At 32.7% G+C, this 18314-nt stretch overlaps 1 protein-coding gene across 2 annotated transcripts in view; it reads right to left on the bottom strand.

Moving 5' to 3' along the window:
- The window catches only part of htl (heartless), an 89279-nt gene extending 72000 nt beyond the window's left edge, over positions 1-17279 (bottom strand). For both annotated transcript variants that reach the window (XM_076128433.1, XM_076128434.1), the window contains exon 1: positions 17061-17279. The gene's annotated coding sequence lies outside the window, so the exon portion shown is untranslated. The remainder of the gene's footprint in view (positions 1-17060) is intronic.
- Between the last annotated feature and the right edge of the window lie 1035 nt (positions 17280-18314).

Genomic DNA, 18314 nt, shown 5'->3' on the forward strand with positions numbered 1-18314 from the left:
TGTATCGGAAATTTGTATGTCAAATCCTTGTTGCGACGGAATTAAGGTTGTTTTGAAGTAAAATAGTTGTTGAACATAGAAAGGTTTTTACGCTACTTTTACTCATGTAAAAGTCAATGTTTGATGGAAAAAGCTTCTATTTATAACAAGTAACAAATATCTTTTCTTGCGTCTATATTGATGCCGTATTGTGTTTCTAGAACTTACTGTTATGGAAAATATTCTTATTTATCCTGTAAATAAGACTACTATTTACTATACTCTACAAACCTACCTATATCTATTAACAAGCCCCTATCAAACGCAACGCCTGACCACTCTGCAGTACATCAAACGTTAAGATAGCGCGATGTAGCGGTCTCATTGTACTGCACAATGTACAGACACCACTCGATGCTAAGTGCCCAGAGCTTTTGTTTTAACCTCTTTGTCAAGACATCTTCTTGGGAAAGGGTTGAAGGACTTTAAAGTTAAGTCTTACTTGTAACTAATAACTAATACGATTATCTAAGGGCGCCTTTGTCTTAAATCTAACAAAGCTTTAATACTACGGAAAAAAGCAGTTACGTATACAATGCTTGAAAATCAAGTAATTCCAGAAAAGCATATTATTTTCTAATTATTTTGAAAGCATTAGCAACATAAACAAAGTATTTAAATTTTGATATACTGGACGATTTTATGTCACCAGCGCTGATGGTAGAGTCGTTTCCCGTAATTAGGTTACGGAATCAAAATAATGTTACTACTGTCTTTGATATTTCAGATGCTTTCTCTAAATCGTAGGCCATGTTAAGGAAATCCTTACCAGGCATAGGCATATTCACAAACAAGACTGCTAATCTAAAAAGTTCTCAGCTCGTCTACAATATTAAACGGTTACAATTAAGCATAATTGCGTTACATCCCGTGTCTACCCATATTCGACTTAAAGCTTGAAACAAAAGCCAGTCTTGAAAATATTACATCAAAAATATTATAGTACATCAGCATAATATACTAAGAAACCAATTCCATCAATAAACCCGTCAAAGTAGTACCTTTCACAAGTCAACGACTGAGACCGGAAGCACCGATAATATTCCACAAGCTACCACGAATATAGATGATTGACTGCAGTAAGACGTTCGGACCTCTCGCTCTAACACACAGGATCTCGCATAAGTTGGAATAGGACGAGAAATTTTCGAATAAACGCAGTTCACGTACAAGGAAGTGGGAACGATTCCTGATGCTTTAGAAATATTAATCGAGTATTATGTTGAATATGAATGTTATTTTTTAGTTATGTAATTGAATGTATTGTTGAGTGAAGTGGATATTATTTGGGATGATCAATTGTTAGTATAGTTTATTTTCGAATGTTTCAGGCCTACAGGTACCTAAGTATATATCATGCTGGTAAAGTACTAATAGTGTTCTAGTTCTTCATCATTGAAGACCTACCTATTGTGTTTTGAGGTTTTGTTGTCCTTTAACCTAATTTCGCAATTCTAGTTATTCACTTTACGCTTACAAAATGTCACATCTACTTATTAAAAATCCCTACAGCCTACTCAAATAAAAAACTGAATAAAAATACTCTTAATAATTTACAGCAAAAATATTGCCAGTTGCCACATTTAACGTTGTAAATGTGGCAATACGACAATAAAATAAAACAACCAATATAATAAATTCCCACCATTTTATTTAATACATTTTATCCACAAATAAATAACTTGACAATAAATAAACACCTTCTTTTAAACAATAGTACATAATACGAAGATTTGTAATAAATTGCGAAACGTATTCCAATGAAACAATTTTATTTCCATATAAATCGATAAAAAAACGACAAACGTCCGCCATTTACGTGAACTTAAGGGCTTTTTGTTGGATAATAGACAGTAGACGTTATGCACTAGTGCTGTCATGGAGACCTTTGAAAGATCTAACAATGACAATATGCAATTGCGACAAGTGAATGTCCGAAAGAGTGCGAATGTTTACGAAAATCTCAAATAAAATTTAATTTTTTTAGTGTGTCCCTTTACTGCTATAATTCCTGTATTGCTAGGAAAAAGCTCTATCGCCGTCCAAAATTCCCGATCAAAGTCGACATCCCTCCATATTCCAGATAAGAAACAGTATCTCAAAAAAAATAATCACTTGCCAATTTACTAATTAGTAAAACAGTATCAATGCGTATGCTTGTTTAGTTCATTTGTGCACTTAAAGACAATATAAATGTACCATCAGTTAATTGAAATGTATTATGCATTATCGTGAAGTAAAGTCTATTTAAGGAAAAACTTAGGTATTAATGAGAGCCATTACAATGCAAGGGAATAACTAATTGATGTACTTTATAGTCAGTTTTAAAAATAATGTGTGAAGGAATACAAATGTTTACGAACTCAGGAAACTAAACGAACACGAGCGTCTGTACATAAGAAGATACGATTAATTAAATTTCACAGAAAAAGCGAGTTTCAAAATGTGTAGTAATTCGATAATCTTTGGCTTTGACTACCTCTTATTAAATGTTTTCTATAAATTATTAAGTAGACCAGGTACTTGATTCTCAACTCCGTTCCTAAAATAGACCCTTTTTCCTCCTAACTTCAATGAATAAACAAGATTTTATCTCTTTTCGCTGCATCACAAGAATCAATTCATATTTCTGAGAACACCCTATTTTTTCTTCCATAGCAACGGCAAAGACAACGGTCATACAGTCTAGCCAAATCTCGACAGTAAGACAATGTCATATACATTGTTGACAACACTAATTGAAATTTATTGCGTCTCACTTACGATTCGGAACGTCGAATGACACTTAGTACCCACTACTGTTCATTCAAATTTGAACTTTAACTCCTAAGTCGTAAAGTTGAGTTTTTAATGTCGCAACATGACCGTTTCGGAGCTGGGAGTCTCAATATTTTATTGTAGACGTTCAATCGAAGATAATGCTTGCACTCATGTGATTTGAGACAATCGCCGACCGTTTTTGTTTTATTGAATTATGTAGATTTATCTCCTGCTCTAGATTAAGCTATAAATCCATCTTAGTTTCGTACTGTGGCTTCATAAATATCATTTAATTTTAATGTGATGTGATGCATCAAATAAGAAATTAGCTCGATATTGAACTTGACGTTTGAAACTTAGCACAGAATTAAATTTAACACAATATGTCAAGGCAATTGGTATAGTTTTCAACCGATCTTTTTAATGTTCGAACCCATTTATAATGTTTTACGATATTAATGTTTACAGTTTTTTTAAGTGACACTTTCGATGATTTTTTTCCAACTAGGCAAAGGCCACACCACATTCAGTCTCTCCAACTCTCTATCAAAAAGATCATGACGTCAAATTATGAATTTAAAAATAGCCTTGGTTTCTGCGTTAATTTTGTTTCCCGCACAATCGGGTCGTCATAATATTTTCATACACATTTGAAAGTGAATGAATCATGTTGATTGAACTACAGGATATTAGTACATTACTATGATTAATGTTTCCACACTCATCTGGGAACCGAGCGAAAATAGTTCACTATTTGTGTTTGCGTAAAAGATTGGGAAAACATAAGACATATTAAGTATGCACCGGAGTCAGACGAGAATTTTGAACACTCGGAAGGATTTATCTTAAGTATATATTCACATTGAAAAATAAATACTTAAATAATTATATAATATCTCCATACTAATAGAATTTCCTTCCATACTAAAAACTAACGCTTTCGCGGCAAAAGTGCTGGACACTTGAAATTTAGCATGATGACAGTTGAGGTCTAAAATAAGCTACCTTTTATAATAATCAACCCTTTACCGGTTAATTGGTAAATACATAGGTGATGATAGTTCAATAAAGGGATTGCCATTAGTAAGTCGAAATTTAAATGGTAACAAAATTAGGTATGTAGTAGATGCTATAGATAATTAATTATTTTATTTCGTCCGCCGCCGGCGTGTGCGCAAGCATTGAGATGAAAAATGAATAGTACAACATGTTGACGTCCATACGACAGTTTTGCGTCATTTAACAAGAATCAGTTTATATTGGAACATAAAAACTTGTAAACCTTTATATAATAGGCATAAAGTTCGAATACACACGTTTCTATAGGAAATCTGCAAGGATACGGGTTATTAAATTCAGTTATGAGCATAATAACGGAGTTTCCCTATGAGCTTTCGTTAAGGATTTCTTTGAATTATAATATAACCAAAGAGATATAAACGAAGACTAATAGGTACATCGTAGACTTTTGCTTGATTTTTTTTCTCTTTGCATAGAAGTACTCTACAATATTTAAGCTTGTTCCGGGCCAATCGTATTCGTCTCTCTACGCCTCACTTGCCTTTATTAATATACTAGCTGACTAAGAGAGAATGTGTCAAAATTTTCCCCGTTTTTGTAACATTTTTTACTCGTACTCTTCTCCTATTTATCGTAGCGTGATGATATATAGCCTATTCCTCGATAAATGGGCTATCTAACACTGAAAGAATTTTCCAAATCGGACCAGTAGTTCCTGAGATTAGCGCGTTCAAACAAACAAACTCTTCAGCAACAAAGCATTTCTTTTGTTACGCTTATCAAGACAAACAAGCCGTAACTCTCATACTCTATACATACTACCTATTTAAGTATTATTTAAAGTTTATTTATCCAAGTGTCCATAAAAAGCTTTTATATTGAAACACTCAAATACCGTTACAAACGTCATTAAGTATCACATAACATGTACTAACTCAAAATGTGAGGGACAAAGAATGGAAGGACATTTATGTGAGTTTTATGGGGTCGTGCTCTGACCACACATATAGGGTGTGACCTTTGGATATTGTACTTATAGTAAGGGCTTTTTGGTTCTGTCGGTATTGAAAGATTTTTGAGTTCTATTGATAGAGTATTTTTATGGATTGTAATGCATTTTTTTTTGCTGTGATGCTAAAGATTTTTTTGTGTCTAGTTTGTAGTATGATAGCACGTAGCAAGGGTAGGTAGTGAGGTCAATACCTAGAATATCAGTTTTATAATAAACAAGTTGGACAATCCTTCACGTAGGGAATAGTCAACACCAAAAAAAGGAATAATGGCAAAAAACCATTATTTTACTTTGCCTAAAATTAACCTTAAACTTTCTAATTACTTTTCCTTTTATACTATTTACAAATCTAGACTGTCCTAACATTGTATTGTTGAGATGTCCATATTGATTATAAAACAGTCTATAGCCACTACATAGTAACAGTTACTTGTCCGATGTCCGCTGTCTACTTATGCATGTCTTATGAGCTGATATGTCAATCGAAAGCAAAGAGGATCAAAGCATAAGCGAAAGCGAATAACATTGACCAAAATCGTAGTACAATATTTAAGCATTTTTACTTTAACACAGTGCCCATCGTTTTCCCTATACTACAAAATTAAATATTTTTCTGATATTAACTTAAAATTGATGAAAACAGAAAAAATAGTAGCAGGCGAATATTTTAGCGGAGCGACAGGAACGGTTCATTACCGTCCTTACAGTTCCCTTAACTTAAACAATGATCATTCTTACAAACCCTGCTTTAGAAAAAAATATTAAAAAACTGGTACATACATTTATTTGTCATTCTACAATAAGCGTTATTCACACGCTATCGCTTATTCTCTAGTCTAAGCGTTAGCCGTTAAATCATAAAACGGTGACACGTCAAATAAGCGTTATCATTCGCGCACCGTAGCCACAAGGAAGCTATGAAGCCGGCGGAAATAGCTGACCTATTACGGTCTACTATCTAGACGTGCCCTTAGATTATGTAAGTGAATGAGTACTAGGCTTGGGAATATACTGATATGACTCATGAATGAGAGAAGGGCATATTGTCGGGGATACAAATAACTTATGTTAAGAATATGAAGTGTATCAGATCCTTGCGACCACACTTATTAGTCCAGGCAAATACTATGAAACTGTTGCCTGTCAAGTTTTACGTCTAAACTACTAACTTAAATTAATATATTTGGCAAACTGGTACTGGTAACTGGTAGCTCAGTAAAGAACATAGAGGCAAAACTCGTGCAACTAGGATTAGACTAAAAACATTTATAAACGTTTAGCCCCAAAATGCAATCAGAAGATTGGTTGCTTAGATTAAAATAGGTTGAACACTTATTCGTATCAGACCAATGAGCTTAAATAAGAATTCTTTTTAAGTGACTCTGCTTGCCAAATTTTGCAAGGAACGCATAAAATTACCTGCTCTAAAGTCGCTTAAGCGCGAATTGACGTAATAGAACAATTCACAGTTGCAATCATTTAATATAAGTTCGACTGAGATCATTAATATGTGATTAAATAAATCTTCCGTCCATTTTTCAGTCAGTTACCAGCCATTAAGATATAAATTCCATAAAGCAGCAATTTATCTAATCTAGCTCATTGAATCCAGAACTATAATAAATCTAATAATAAGCATTATATTCAGAGCATTACATCAGACCGGTTAAATATAGAAATTACGTTAATAAACAATCTTGCATACAAACTATGTATTTTGTTGCACTTGATAGTGAATGCCAGATGTATATGGAGCTTATCTCATACATATGATTAGCGAAGGTCTTGTTCGAAGCCGTGATCGGTAACAGTACGTATCAACAAGTATTATACATTGCAATAATTGGGCAATCTACCGCGCTCGCTCGAATTACACTGGGTTAAAGTTAAAAATTATACACTCAAAGTTACCTCTAGAATTTATTGATAAAATCGGCATGAAAATCTGGCACAGATGTAGCTGTCTTGTATTATAATTTGCAATACGTAAAGCTTTAAGTTTGTTCATTTCAGTTGCATCTCATATCACGCAATTGATATCTCAACCCTCATAAATTAATATAACGTGCGTAGATATGCATCCATGATATTCCATTCGATATGGTTTAAAAACTAGTATTTATCTGTCATCAAATAAAATTATAATAGTAGTCTTGTACCCTCAGGTAAGAAAGATAACATAATTTATTCCCTTCGTTAAAAATTCAGCGCATAAACTAAACGCGCGGTCTTTTTGCGCGGGAATTAATTAAGAGTCTTGTCTATGGCATAGTTTTATATGTTATCTGTGCAGTAATGTTTTTGCTATGTTCCGAGCTTATTACAGTTTTATTGCAATGCAAAACGAATAAGTGGTATTTGTGATCTCAATCCAGTAAGATTAATTAAAATGCTCTGAATAAGTTTTTTGTTTTATCATTTCAATCACAGGATTGCAAAAAGTAGAGTATTGAGGGGGAGGCCTATGCCATACAGGGTAGAAATGGGCTGAAAAGATTTAATGATTCCCGCAACTATACTTAGTTCACAAGATTTTCTATATTATTGACACCATATCGCTAGGACTAAAGTGAATCGTACTATCAGTAAACGCTGCTAATGTAATTTTAGTACTTATTAGAAAAGTAGTTTTCGGGTTTTAGTGAAAAATCTTATAGGTATGTGACTGTATTTTTATATATTTAGAGAATGATTTATACCTCTTGAAAAAACCTAGTTCCTGCAGAAAACCTATTAAGTATTTCTGCTACACGTGGCAAAGGAAACCGTCGTACTTCCTTGCATTAAATCTTATCCCAAGGACTCTAGACTTCAAAACTAGGGTTCATTGTATTACCTTGAATGTTAATTTACTTTTTTCCTAATTCGTATGTATGATGTTCGACTATTAGTTTTATTCCAATAGGCTTGGAACACGTGCCGCATAAGGATGGGCTTTTTATATAATATGCATAATGATATATTGGACGCTTCCTTGTTGGCGGGAAACTTGTACATTAGTGATGTTTAAATTTTGAATACTACTAATCTGTTATATCCGCTTTAGACGGCATTTTTTTAAAATATTTTTTGTAGTTTGCTGATATTTAATGCCTAGTTTTGTAAATAAAATCAGGCTATTTTTTGAGCTACAATGACTAAATAATGTTACTTTAGCAATTGTAGCACAAAAAATACTGGTTTTGGAAATGAAGACTAAATATACATAATTTAGTCTTTATCTCCAAAATCACTACCACGGGTAAAAAATAATTTTATTAATGGAAGCAGCATATATTTTTTTATTAGCTATCATGGGATTTTTTTTTAGAATCGCGGATTGAAAGTAGTACCTTGATTTTATAGTATCTTATACTTACTAATAAAGGTACCAAGAATTCCATCACTATATACGGTATACAGTCATGGCGTATGACGTAACCATAACTTAGATGATGACCATAGGCATGCTCATCTTATGCAGATCGCGTCTCGACCCGGCTACTGAACTTGGGACCACGCGTTCAAATTCAAGGTGCATCCTGTTTATTCAATGGTGTTACATAATATGGAATGTTCTAGTACATTGTGAAGTGCGGTGAAATAAAATACTGATTTTGAATAATAATATTGGAAGCACTGTCCCATACTGCATTTTGTGTTTTCCTTGCGGTAGTGTATACGATGCTAACCACGGGAACTTGCGTTTGATTCCTAGGTCGAGACATACTATGAACAGGTAAAGCTACTACTAAGCTGAAATCCACATAGTATATACCTATTATAGATTATAGTTGTACATAGATACCTATATAAGGCAACATACCCAGTAAAATATGACAAATTTCCTACGTCTCTTCGTTTTGTATTACTATCCCATTGATATAATGGGTCTCTCTGATTGACAAAAGGACGTTAGCCAAAGGAGATTGCAACGTGGAATTACATAAATTTAGGATTCCTTCAAAGATCTCCGTCTAATTTTATAAACGCTCATAGAGTAAGCATCTGTCTAAAATTAGACCAGCACATTATCTAGATCATTAAAACCGCACTTAATGTAACGTTCGTCAAAATAAAGTATCAGTGACTTCTTTTACCAGACATAAGACGTTTTTCAGGGTATGTTAAGGTATTCCAAGTACAAAATGCTCAATAAATTGTACAAATAATGTCAATGCGGGGTGGTCCGTTCGAAAACATCAATCGCTAAAAAACATCAAACGGCATAAAAAAACAACACACGAACGGAATTCCCAATTTGAATTTGTATTTAGTTCTTTTCATTGTCACACGCGTTCTATTTTGGTTTCTGTATTCTATACGGCCAGTGTTCTGATTCCGTCGCCCTTCGTACTGTATTTTTTTACTGTTATTTTACGTATAATTATTGTAAATTAAACCTTATTGCAATGCTTAAAGTGCTTTCAGTATAAAGTTAGTTAACTTAGGCTGATTAAGTTGATATAAGTGTGATGAAAGGAACCATTGTACTAATTGATAACAGGTGCTAAAATTTAAGGTGTATTGGTGTTTCAGCTCAGATTCTTTTGTAAATTAGAAAGGATTATGGTTCTTATAAAGTTGTTATTACTGTATCGAAACAGCTGAAAATCTGCTCTTTGCAGTATAAGGCAGCTTAAACTAAATTGGCTCTGGCAAACTTTCTCACATGATATATAAATAAACAGAATTCTCTATTATTTCCGCCATGAAACATCCGCAAACTAAATTTTATTGATTCTCCTCCAATAGTACAGGAATTACGCATCAAAATGTAACAAAGTCTAAGAAATCATATCCCAAACGAGCCGTGTAATAAAATTATAATACTAGGAAAACAATAGTGCAATTTGGCAACACTCCTATTGATGTTTCGTGCGGAAACTATAGGAGATTCGTTCAGGAATGCGGCGGATTGCAGAAATCGAAATCTGTTGAAATATCTTAGAGTTATTCTTGGCATAGATTTTGTAACTAAACGCATTCGAATCTTTCTATAGTGTCTTTATTTACTTTTAGTCTGAAATAAAAAATGTTTTGAGATTTTTTCAATGCAGTATTAAAGTTTAGCAAAGCATTATTATCTGGTTTAGAGGTTGTACAAAAGCCGCAATACTGCAATGTGAATTGCTGTAATTCTATTTTGTTCTGTAAGATGCTACATAGTCAATACAGTAATACTTTCATCAACATTAGGAAGCACTTTAAAACACATACCATTTTGTTATATAATAATGTTAATAAACATTAACAAATTCATTTAGTTGCTGTTGCGTTATCTAGAACTAAGTACGATATACAGTGTAGTATTTTGGTATACTTAGTAGTAATTATTGAGATAATCTCTGATAACTGATTCAAAGTGGCCAAAATTTATCTCGCGGATATCGGGCAAAAGTCTTACTTAAAAGAAACAATTTTATAGGATTCGCATGACCACATCAAATCAGTTTAAAAATAGAATAGTTTATTTTTTATTTTAAATCATACAGACAATTGATAAAGTGACTAATGTTGTTGATACTCTGTGGTATTTTAGACGACTCGCACTTGACCTACTTCATTGATATTGCCTACACGTTTTGATACTTTGAATTGGTTACCCGTTTATTAGTTGTCAGTTGAAGTATAGGAACAAACGTACCACAAAGTTTGGTTTGTTAAAAAGACAAATATTGTTGAGATCAACAGTTTTAATAATATGTTTAAATGCAAAAGCATACTCTCATTTGTGAACTAAGACATAAGGAAACTTATACAAAAAATCAAGAGTAAGATTGATTACTTAGAAGACTATTTATCAAAATAGACTTGGGACTACAATCCGACAATTTAGAAGAAAGACTTGTATGCAATGAGCGCGGGTGGTATATTATACTTTAGGATCTCTAGTAACTTTCGGTTGGAACGTTTATTGTGTGAGGATTGCAAAAAGAAACTAGACCAAAGTACTATCAATGTAATATTTTTTAAAACATTGCTAAATTTCAGATATATTTTGACGCGACGTGCAAAATTTTATGAAACGCCAAGCGATGTAGACATAACAAACAGACAAGCAATCACTTTCCCATCTAGTTTTAATTTAGAATAATAAATAACACGTCGAGGTGTTAGACTCAGTAATCTCACTCAAAATGCCGCCGATACATCAATGTTTTTATATAGCTTTACGGATTCTTGTCTCTTCAAATTAATTTAATGTCGTCAATTTGATTAGTTTTCTACTATTTTTTACTAGATACTCAAGCTATATTTTATTTATAAAGACTGCGAGTAGATTATTGGCACTAGCCAATACTGTTTCCTACTACTACCAACTATCGATATCCTATTATTAAATACACTATAACTATTGTCAATTTTTTTATGAATACTTGATCAGGCCCTCAACCGGGTGCCACAGGAACTAAGATTTCTCATTACACAATACTATGGAATTAGAATACTAAGAAATTTAGAAAAATCGTGCTACTGAACTATTTCTGAACAAATATGAAGTATACGTTTGTAAAATGTATCAATATTGCTCAGTCGATATCTATCTAATTTCCGTACAACAAATTATACTAAAGATAAGATTATTTAATACCAAACACAAGACAATAAATAACCAATAACAAGCATCGAATAAAACCACCGTCAATCGATTGACGCACATCACTTCACATCGATGCAGCGTTTATCGATATGAACATTAATCGATTATTGGCATCGATCCTAATTCCTAACTGGAGATAATTCGTGATGAATGAGAACATTTCAATGATGTTCGCAGTCACATTCGAAACGGGTCACTCACTTGTTTATAGTGAGTCAGGATTATCACATTCAATGTAGTCTTTATTTTATATTGCTTTTACAAAATTAGCGGATTCCAATTAAAATAATTCAATGACTCAAGCTTGCCATATCACCCGCCGTTGGGTTTTGGTAGCTCGATTGTCTACAGTACTAACGAGTATAGAGATTCTGACATTTAAAATGTACTGGAAATATAGTTCCTACAACGGCCGCTAGAGCCGCTGATTAGATTTTCATCCAAAATTTCTCGACTGCTTGCCTGTTGTCGATAGTCGATAGCGGTAAAGAATCGCGATACTAGCTAGCTAGTAATCTGTTAACGATATACACTATTGCAATCAAATTACTATTTGACGAAATCTCGTGAATAGTTTTCGTCTGATTCTGAAGTTTTCGCGTTCTTAATAATTATAAAAACTAGTTAAACTTATAGTCGAATCTTTTCACTGAAATGTATCACATACACCGAATTATTCTTCACAAAATGCCAACATTGACTAATAATAAAACTTCCATTATTTGAGTCATGTGCGAGAATAGACGTTTTTCTCAATAATTCCAGTGTCTAATCGTGCGCGTGGGTGCAGGCTAATGTGACCATATTTTACTTCACTTTTGACAGATATCGTTCTGAAACAACGAACTCGTAGCGCCACCTATAATAAAGAATATAAAACACTTGATTTGTTGTCAAAAGTTCAACAATGATTGAAATGCGACTTTTATGAGGCGTAACGTGAAACTTTAATGATGCTTAGTTTGTAAAAACAAATAAATGATTGTGGGTACAACGTTTTATTTGTTTTAAAATGTGAGTTAATGTGACTTTAGACATTATGTATTGATAATATAGTCACCTTGTTGTGGTTTCTATTTCTCTTTACTACGAAAAAAAATTACGATGTGTTTAGGGACAATTCAAAATTTTATTTTTATACTATTTTTCGACTATAAGTAAATGCATTTCGTCGTCGTTTTATTGTCGTTTTTTAGTTTCTGCCTACCTCTACGGAAAAAAGGCGTTTTTTTATATATGTATGATGCATCATCCATCAAAATTAGAAAACCTGGTAACCAACAATCGTATAACAAAATTAGGTTGAAAAACATCTAAAAGGGTTTATCATTTTAAAAGTATTAACACATTGAGCCACAAACATACAAAATATAACCAAACCGCATAGTTTCTGCAAACTTGACGCTATTATATTTGCTATTCATCTTTGATTCGAAGTAATTCAAACTTCCTCTCGCTTTGAAACTTTACAGTTTTCAGAATCGTTCATATTTTTTTATTGTTACGATCGATGTAAAAAATATTACTTCGAAGAATTTTGTGTTTGACTGGTAGCTTCTTTTAGATAGAACATAGTTTACTTTTGCATGTGAATAAACTGCGTCTATCCGACTCTACCATTTTATTGAACCGATATGGGGATTATAGAGTTAGTCAGATATTTCAATTCTTGGATCAAAAACAAACTTCTATAGTTCAAGCACAGAATAAAGAAATGTATACAAGCACCAAAATAAGGTTGAAAATAGTATTAATAACAGCTTTTATATATGTAGGTGTAGATTAATTATCTTATCAGTAAAATATACCGAAGTTTGAAAGGAATTAAAAATAATCAAGGCTTTAATAGTAAAATCTAACAGGTGTAAATAATTTCAACTAAATATAATAAAAAGTATACTGTTTTTAAAAGAGCGAGAGAGGTAGAGTATTCTCTCTCGGCGCAACAAAGATACATTATCTTCAAAATAATGGTAACTCATAAATATATTTCTAGTTCAAAAGCCTAAATAACAATGAACCTAAATCATTTTTACAGAAATACTTATAACAATCTGTTCTTTAACATTTTTCAGTACTAAATAGCGCCGTGGGCTGAAAGATCGCGTTTCATTGCAGATATTAGTTTATTATATTAGCTTCCTACGCGATTCACTGTTTTATCTTTTACAAGTTGATTAAGATAAAAATGTAGGTTTCCTAGCAAAATTTCATTTGCATCTGCTATGTAGCCTGTACAGGATATCGGAAATATTTTTTTCTCTTAAAATTAGAAACTAATATGATCTTACTAATCTTACACAAGTTAACATTATAATCTCAAAAAAAAAATAGTTTGAATGTATAGCACTCAATCCCGTCAAAGCTGATGATCTTCTTTTTTGTTACCCCGGGAAATCTTTACCTGCACAGAACCTAGTATCAAAAATACATTTAATTTAAGAATTCTCTAAAGAAAAAGCTATTAATCTTTAGCACTTCGTAGAAAAGGCTACTGTCGTTAAGCGTAGTGTATTTAAGTTTGAAATAAGAAGCGCTTTCTTATAATCTCTCTATTCAATTCAATTGATTTAACCGTTTAAGCGGGAAAGCGTATAGAACGAGATTTCTTTTTCAGTTACAAAGTAAACACTTTTTCGTCTTAACTATCACCTGACTTTTAATATTTACTATACTATTTTCACATCCATGTTTTACACTTACTTATATTATAAATACGAAAGTTTAGGTACATGTTTGAATGTTTGTTAATCAATCACTCCAAAACTATTGAACAGATTCCAGAAAAAAATAGTAATTTGACTATATTAGCGCATAGAATACTGTATACTCCAAAAAAATTGTCAAGAGGTCATGAGCAGAAGCCAGATAAAAACACCTCTGACTTAAAAACACTTTGAAATATTCAATTGTTTTTTCACCTTGAAGATTATTAATATTTATCAGTCAAATCGGATGTGCGAGATAAAATACTTTCTTTGTCTGATAAGAACAGATGTTTGAAATGTTATTCCCGGATTACTCTTGCTTTATCTTAATCCCATGTTAGTCATAATAAATATTATGAAATAAGGATGGAGATAAATTGCAATAAGCCGAAGACGGTTTAATACGCCTGGCACTTATTTGACATTTTATGAAATTGAAATTAGATCAATACATACAATTGACATTTTTAGCAGAGTTATTTTCTGCAAGAATATATGCACGAATAAAATTGAATTTTATGTAATAAATTGAAAATATTAGGTATATAGCAGACGAAAGCTTTTTTGTTATAATTATCTTCTATATATTATAATTATCACTAACGTTGGTACCGATTAACGAAATTTTCAAACATTTTTTTGCAAAAGACTCCCGCGTCGTATTACGTGTTGTAATCCCTGTATCGCGAGGGTTTTATAAACATTGTAATCATGAATACAAAGTCAAACATCTGCAAATCATAAATAATTACTACAGAAAACCAAATCTTTTGAATTAATGGTACATTGGACCTATAAAATAAAAAATATAAGTATCAGATTTCTTTTTAACAAAGAAATGTTATCAGGCCGATTGTCCCAACGTTAGACTTACTATATTCTTACAAATTTAACGGATTCTGCGTGCATTATTATTTGCAACAATGTCAAATTAAGTTAGCCAATTATGGAAAAGTCGAAGTGTAATTAATTACAAAAAAAAAGCCTTTTTTGTAACATAATATGTGTATGGTTTTTAAGTTAAGACAAAACCAATCTAATATACACAATCCTAATAAAAAAAACCATTATTAGCAAAATGCAATCAGCAATAAATCTCCCAAACTATTTATTTCAATAAAAGTTGAAAGCTAATTAAGAATAGCTACATCTCCATTAAAACATATGTTTTGTTATAAGGTAGCATCAGATTAAGGGCAGCATCACTGTAATGCTGTCTGTTCGTTTTTTTGCTTGTACCTCCGAAACCACGTGTTCCGCACGTTACACCGGAAAGAATAGAGATGGGTCGGAAGAGTGGAGATGCTATTGTTTATAAAGATTTTTGTGAACTTTTTGTTTAGTGCTCATTGTACCGGAGATATAGACATTAGACATATAGTATATGTAATGTGTTGGTTTTGCTAATTTTATACAAATTGGTTTTATTCATTTTATTAAAATCAATATTTTGTGTTTATTTACGAAAGCAAAAATCATACTAGCCCGATTTACTGAGGATAAAACAAATAATGTTAAAAATATTTTCAAGTAGATTTTTATTTGAGTATTGGCGCCAAATATCTTTGTTGAACATTATATTGAAGGTCTAACGCCACATTTTTCAATAATGTTTTGCTATTTTTTCTGCAACATTATGCACAATAATATACAAACGGGTAGATATCTAAAGAGCGTGTCTTTTTTAAAGGAATATTTTTTGCTGCAATTTCATACTCGATACATGCAATGATTACCCTTAACACAAATGTTTTTACGTGTAAATTTCGATTACAGACGGCGTCCTAAAGCAATTTTTGCTTGATTCATTAATAAACATACAGTCATCAGTAGGAACATTTTTTCGTATAATTAGTTTATTTAAATGTTATATCTTTCAAAGACAGATTCCCAATAATTATAGGAAGAACACATCTCCATCCCATCCTCTATTCAATGAGTAACAAAAACACATTGTTTGCCACGTGTTACGCGTTAGGACGCCGAGCGCCGGGTGAATGCTAAAAGGGACACGGGTTCGATTCCCGATTGAACATCATCCGCCAGGACATGGCTTTTGTAAACGCTTATTTATTGCTTGTCTTTTCTTTTTTGTATACATTTTTTTATTAAATTTTGAAGTCTGTTAAAATTGAGTTAACTTTAACACGACGGCTTACAAGAGCGGTTTAAAACGAATGCGAGGCAGTACGATACGGTGGCTATACCTTTCATGCGCGCGAATTTTCCTGGATCACGGCATACGACGTCTTTCAGTAAATTTCAGTGGACGTTTAAACCACATCTATGATCTACTTCGCGCGAAAATATTGAGCGAAGTGACATCGCGTTCGCTTCATTTTGCATCGTGCCGCTTCGCGTTTTCTGCGCACACGCAGTCGCGTGAAATTGGCGGGAAAAATGTTTGAATTATTATTTTTTAAGCTGTGATATTTTTTAATAAATAGTAAAATAGTTAGGCTATAACATTTGTTTCAATAAGAAAATAGATTAATAAATATTGATTTGTGGCAAATATAATACTCATATCTTCACTGTAAACAGTTTAAAGTTTCTCGTTGTTACAATTTTCTCAACATTTTTTTATTTTATATTATAAATTATAAATAAAATATTACCTACACATAATTTATTCTAATGTAATGATTTTTGTGCTTATTTTAAAGAAAACAATGCTATGCCTCATATTTATTTCTAGCATAATTTCAGTTGTAAGTTTATATTAATTGAATATGGATAGTCAATTAATTAATTGTTTCACCATTTCATACACATATGTAATTAATTCAAAATTCTAAGAAGATGGTACTTTATCTAATCAAGCCAAAAAAACAATACCGGGAACACTGACTCATAATGTATGAAACTAATTATGTTTTCATATAAATGCTGGCAGTCTATATTTAATTATATCTTAAAATAACACAAATCAGCTTACCCAAGTTCTGGGAACGAATACAATTCCGCCGGGTATATCCGCAACCTAACAAATGTCACAAGAGCTTTCAATATGTCTATTTGTCACACAAATCGTCACAAAAAAGTTGACACAAATCACTTGGACACAGTCACAATCATTAGCTGCGCTACGTAAAAATTCGTTGATCCCTCCACGCACTTACGCGGCGACCGATCGCGCCGAGCTTTAAAAGACGACTAACTGAAGACAAACCGCGAGCAGCGAGAGCTTTCAGCAGTGCGCTTGCGCAGACGTTAAAGTGCACAGATTGCGCGTAACTATATCCATCTCTTTCTTTTGTATGCGATTGGAGCGAGTTGTTTTATCTCCGTCCTTTATTATCCGTCTGCGCGTGGAAATTGAGAAAAACGCCAGTAAACATAACATTTGCGTCTCGTTACGTAATCGGAGGTGCATTTATGATATATTCTGTCTCGTGATTAATGTATTTCCACTGTTTTCCTTACGTTTTATTAATGTTGGCTTTTATTCAATGGTGTAAGCGCCAAAATGTGGCTCTTAGAAACTAGGGCGTATTTTCTTCATTGAGAAAAGCGGTCAGCTAAAAACGTATTCCGATAGTTTTTCTTATTTTTCTTTAGAGTTGTAAAACAGCAGATATTCATGAATTATTTTCACGGATATATGTTTCACATATTTTATTTGGGTACCTTGTCTGACATTATTGGCTCGTTCTTTTGGCAAATTGACATTGTGCTTCTTTTTCTTGTAACAAAACATTATTCATCGAATTAATTTTATTGTAGGGAAGTAAATAGAAACGTCGGGATGAGACGACCTAGAAAGACATGTATGTACAGATCATATCGCTCATGCAACAAAGTTCTCCTAACCAGCGGTCCTGTATGTATAAGATGTATGGATCTGGATAAAGCAAGGAAAGTTTGGGAATCATAGCAAATGGCGTTTTTTGATCCCTGCATGCTTCTATGGAAAAAAGGCGTGATCTTGTGGATACCGTTCATAATCCTTATACCTACTTGCATACATAGATTCTAGTATCAAAAGCTATAGATGTAAAATCTAAGCGACAGTAGCAGACTCATTACTTTCCAATACGTCATTATGTGAAATTCTCAACAGTCATAAACTTTACGTGTAAATAGTACGAAGGAAGCTTGTTTCCTTCACTCATACGAAGAATATGGTAATATTACAGTTCTCAGTAGTGTCTGTCTGTCTGTCTGGACGCTTCCTTGTGCTATTTTAATG

The sequence above is a fragment of the Anticarsia gemmatalis genome, chromosome 21 (genome assembly GCF_050436995.1).
Source record: "Anticarsia gemmatalis isolate Benzon Research Colony breed Stoneville strain chromosome 21, ilAntGemm2 primary, whole genome shotgun sequence".
In the NCBI taxonomy this organism is placed as follows: domain Eukaryota; kingdom Metazoa; phylum Arthropoda; class Insecta; order Lepidoptera; family Erebidae; genus Anticarsia; species Anticarsia gemmatalis.